The sequence below is a fragment of the Dipodomys merriami genome, unplaced genomic scaffold, assembly GCF_024711535.1.
Source record: "Dipodomys merriami isolate MVZ:Mamm:240054 unplaced genomic scaffold, mDipMer1.0.p SCAF_18, whole genome shotgun sequence".
NCBI classification, from domain to species: Eukaryota; Metazoa; Chordata; class Mammalia; order Rodentia; family Heteromyidae; genus Dipodomys; species Dipodomys merriami.
The window spans coordinates 16,766,780-16,772,369 of NW_027203159.1; positions in this window are offsets into that span (position 1 = coordinate 16,766,780).

Here is a 5,590-nt window from a genome sequence, read left to right on the forward strand (position 1 = left end):
TTCATGGTAAGTCATTGCCTAGCATGCAAGGAAACCCTGAGTTCAATTCCTCAGTACCACATAAACAGAAAAAGAATCACTGGAAGTGGTGCTATGGATCAAGTGGTAGATTGCTAGCCTTGAAGGGGAAAAAAAGCCTTGAATTCAAACCCCAGAACTGGCTGAAAAAGGTCATTTAATTAGTAAATGCAAAATAAAGAACCATTACTTGAAATATATAATAGCTCCATCCATACTGATACCTGACAAGAGTACCTAATTCATGTGCTTACCTATATTAAGATACTGTGTTGAAAAAAATAATATTGTTCATTAGGTCATGGCAATTAATGCCAGGAATGTGCTTAGATAATAGGTGAAGATTAATTCTAGAAATCCAAAGATTCTGGTTTTTGAGTGGTCACTTCTAATTACAATGAAAAGGTTATTCACAGTGAGATTTAGAAATCTTTTTGGTCAGGCACAGCACCAAAAACTCAGAGGGTATTAAATAGTTATGACAAAAGAGAAGGAATAATTCCAGATGGAAGGAATGAATGATAGTTTCGAACGTAAACCAGAAACTGTTCCAGGGAGCCATTTTTGAAATTGAAGAATTAGTCTTATTTATCTAGTCTTATTCCTCATTGCATTTAGCATTCTAAATCTATTACGCCAGATCTTAACCTCTGTGTACCAAGTTATATCTCCTTCTATGCTGATCTTTCATACCCGATCTCATTTGCTTTCTAAAAATCTCAGTCTTTCTCTATTTGTGTATGAACATTTTCTGATATAAAGTCCACCTATCTAGTAGGCAGAGGATGATATGTAAGGATCCCATATCTAATCAGTCATTAAGGTAACACCGAAAAAGAGGACATATTTATTGCTATTTCAATTATTCTGAACAGATGCAATGTCATTATTTCATTCAAATTTCCATGATTTGTCTACATCGTGTCATTAAGTGCACACAAATGCAAATATGAGCTGGGTGCCTGGGACTCATGTCTGTAATCCTAGTTATTCAGAAGGCTGAGATGGGAGGATTGAGGTTCAAAGTCCCCCTGGGAAGGAAAGTCCATGAGAATCTTATCTTCAATTAAGTAAGCACCAGAAAACTGCAAGCAGTGAGGTACATAAAGTGATATAGCAATCATCTTGAGCTGAAGATTTGAGGGATAATGACCAGGAGCAGAGTTCAAGCCCCACGACCAAAAAAAGAAAATATTATTTTGGTATCCCCAAGAGGAACTATGATGTCAATAGTAATCTTCCAAAGCGGAAAAAAAATTTTAGTGCACCTACTTTTGCTGAGTTAATGCTATGGCTTCTTTGCTGGACATATTCTCTTTCAAAAATTGTCAAATATTAGCTGCATAATAAATTTCTACTAATATTTCTCAGTCCAAAGCAGAATTCTTGATACAATTGATATCACTTGTCTTAGTTATTATCTAATTGCACACACAACTCAGGATGGAGAACCTCTCAAACTCATACTTGTAATTAAAACCAAGCTAAGCAGTAGACACTAGCTTTGTTGGCAGGTGGATAGAGAAGTCAACTCTTCCGGGACTGGGTCCAGAGTCTGAGTTTAAGCCCCAGAACCAGCACAAACAAAACAATCACACAAAAACAAAAACAAAAAACCACCATCTTTGTGACCTTTCTTAAAGCAGCACTGCTCTGAGAAGTGTCTCCTTTTGCTAATTATATTCATTGGATCCTGCTTTTTTGGGATCCTTGTTGCTATGGAGAACCCAGGACCAGACTATAGGAATTAATAACTGATTCCTGCCACAAGAGAATCATTTCAGGAGTGAAATATCCACCCAGAAGGAACTTTAAACCCTCCATGTTTTTGTTTCTCTACAGTAGAAAACTTGGACAACAAAGTTATTTCCTTTTTTTCGATGTTGGCCTTCAAATTGCATAAAGTTTCCTTTTGTAATACTCTCAACTAGAAGTTTAGAGATAAGTTTTATATGAGTAATGAACACACTCGAATAAGTCAGGAACAAAGTTTCCTTTAATCCTTCGATTATTTTCTTGTATAGTAAAAAGGAGAGCACAAATTACCTTGAACTTTGTCATCGTCTAAGTTCAATTCCTCTCTTGATCAGTTTCCACTTCCAGTAACAGTTCCTTCCAGTTACTTCCAATAAGAATCTATGGTGCTGCTCTTTTAAAGGTATTAATATACAATGAATGTTTTCTTGCTTCACTGAAATAGCACAAGGATATCTTTGGATATGAGATAACATGTGTGTCAGAGACAACTTAGTAAAGAGAAAATATGATATTTAATTGCCTTATAAAAATATTAACCCGGAGTACCTTGAGTTCTAATTTTGTTAAGTGCTCCATAAATTAAGGCCAATTTTAACTAGGAAGAAGATTCTCAGAAAATTGTGTGTGTATGTGTGTGTGTGTGTGTGTGTGTGTGTGTGTGTGTGTGTGTGTGTGTGTGAGTGTGTGTTGTGCATTATTTCCCAAGTGTACATGAGTTAACAGTAGGGGAACAAGAGGAATAAAAGAAAGAGAAGTACTGTCTTTAAGTATAAGGGTTCAATACACCATAGAAGACTCTATAAATAAGACAACATTAAAATAGTAAAGCCAAGGCCAGTATGTTCATCTATGGGAGTGATATAAAGCATTACTAAGTGGAACATGAATGATGAAGCCAGCCTTTTTTATCTCCTGGCTCTAAATCACGGTTGCTAATCACACAAATTGGTAAAAAGTAGAAAGGAAGAATAATTCTGGTTCCAAAGCAAGTCAGATATAAGAGCATGGACTTAACTGGAAAAAACGCCATATTAAGAAAGCAGGGTTTATACTAGCAATGAGGTGGTGGCAAAGATCACATTTCCTTTCCTTTCCTTTCCTTCCCTTTCCTTTCCTTTCCTTTCCTTTCCTTTCCTTTCCTTTCCTTTCCTTTCTTTTTCTTCTCTTTTCTTTCCTTTCCTTTTGTTGCTTCTGGGGCCTGAAGTCTGGGCTTAGATGTTGTCCCTCAGCTCTGCAGCTCAAGGCCAAAGTCCTACCATTTGAGCCACAGTGCCACTTTCAGGTTTCTTGGGATTAATTGGAGATAACAGTCTCAGTACCTCGGTACCTGTGGCTCACGCCTTTAATCCTAGCTACTTAGGAGGCTGAGAAATGAGGATCTCCATCTAAAGCCTGTCTGGGCAGGAAAGTCTGTGACACTCTTATCTCCAATAAACCACTTAGAAATCCGGAAGTAGCACTGAGGCTCAACTGGTAGAGTGATGCCTCCAGCTGAAGAGCTGAGGGGCAGTGCCCAAGCCCAGAGTTCAAGGCCCACGACTGACCAAGGGAAAACAAAAACGAAAACAAAAATAAAAAACAAAAAAATAAAAAAACAAAAACAAGTCTCAAGGACTTTTCTCTCTGAGATGGCTTTGAACTCCAATTCTCAAAACTCAACCTTTTGCGTAGATAGGACTTCAAGCATGAGCCACTGACACTTGGTTTATGATCTCATTTTGACCAGTGTACACTCAGGATATGTAATGTGTATGAACATCTTTATTTGTATGAATTCTGGGGTTTAAAATCAGGGGCTACAACTTACACTTCACACTCACAGTTTAAAAATTGATACTCCTGAGGAAGTTCCGGGAAGATGGCAGAGGAGAAAGTGGAGGCTAATCAAACTCTCATATAGAAAGCAGTTATAGAATTATAGTGAACAATCCTAAGCCAGAGAATCACACCAAGTGTGCCATCACAGGACAGAGAGTTAGTCCAGAGAGGGAAAATCCAAGCAAGGAGACAGATCTCAGCTCTTTCCAGCAGCTGCCGCTCGGTGGAGCTGCTAGATCCAACTCAGGCCTTGGAATAAAAGGAGTCATTTAGCAGGTCACAAGAACTTAATGGCATGACCTGCCAGACTCAGCTCCACCCAGGGAAAAGTCACCCAGTTCGGGCACCAGCCCTAGGAGTGGCTTTCTTCACTGGATAATCAGAGCCAGAGGCTGCTGCTCCCTTTAGCAGCTTCGACAATCAATTGAAAATCAGTAAACAGAAACCCTGAGTACCCAGCCCAGGCTGAGCTCTGTGAGTTTCTCACAAACTAGCCCCCGGGAAAAGTTACAGTTTCCTGAAAGGCCTCAACTCTACCCAGAACCTAGCCTCATCACAGTATCTCCAAACTTGAGGAAAAAGCCATCTCCCTCTTTTGTGATACACAAAGCAGACTCCCTCCCATTGAACTAACTTGGGAGGAGGATCGCAAAATCCTGGGTATAGCAGAGCATTTTTCTGGCTGTCCAAACAAACTGACTTAAGAAACCAACCAAGCCACAGGACCACAAGCAGACCAGAGACTCCAACCAGAGGCTAAGTACAGACACAAGGGAGATACAGGATTTTTCCCAACCCTCCCAAAAAAACCAAAGAACATTTTTTCTTCTTCTTCTTTTTTAACTTTTACAAAAAAAAAAATTCTTTTCTAAAACTTTTTTTAATTTTTTTATTTTTACCTTTCTTGAAAAAAAATTGTTTTCCAGTAACTTTTTTCCCCTTATAATCTTTATTTTAGGGATATATGCGTGAGTGTTTTTCTTTCTTTTTCTTTCTTTTTTAAAAAAGTTTTCTTTTTGTTTTTTGCTTAGCACTACTGAACTTGTGATTTTTTTTCTCTCTTCCTTATCCTTCTCACCTTTTCCTCTCTTTTGTTCTTGTTTGTGGGACTTAATTGTGTTCTGCTCATCCTCAGATAAACCCATAGTTGACTATTAGATCCTATCCCCCATTGTGTACAAACTTAATCCATAAATTTATTACTCAATTGAAAGCCTCTAAGACTTAAATTCCTTAATAGCAGTACTACCTCTTTATACCTATATAATATTTTAAGTATTTTTATTTTTAAGTTTTTCACATCTCCTTTATATCCCTCCCGTTCTCTCATTATATTCACATACTTTGAATAGTTTGTTCTCGAATCTGCATTTTATTAATTTTTATTTTTCTATTTTTCTGGTCTCTTTTTTTTTCTTTTTCTTTCTTCTTGTTTTATCTCTCTCTACTTTCATCCTATCCAACCTATTTCCTGCTTTGAGATTAGGACTTAGTTAAGTTAACTCTCCCTGTACTTTCCCACATCACCCTATTCCTATTTTTTACCCATATCCCTCCCTAACACTAATAATTTTGGGTCTACCAAATTCTTCTTTGTGGTTTGTAGCCCATTAATATACAGTTGTTTGATGTTGAATAGAGGTATTTGTTGAACTAGATTGTATCTGCAGACTATTGACTGTGCAAATTCAGACTTTGGTTGATGCTTGCCTTAAGTTAGTTTTCTAGCACAAAACTGGTGTTATTTCCATCCCAAATGGGCAGAGTAAGCTGGAAAACCACAATAAAAATGGCAGATCCGGGTATCTCCAATTCCACTCATGATAATCAGGGGACAGAACAGATAATGAATAATCCAGAGGAGTGTTGCCAACTAGCTCTACCAATACTGCTGGCAAACATGATAAATGAGAAGATTGAAAACATACAAAGAACTCTGAGCGTGATAAGGAGAGAGAGGAGACAAACAATAGGTCAATGCAGGAAAAGATTGAAA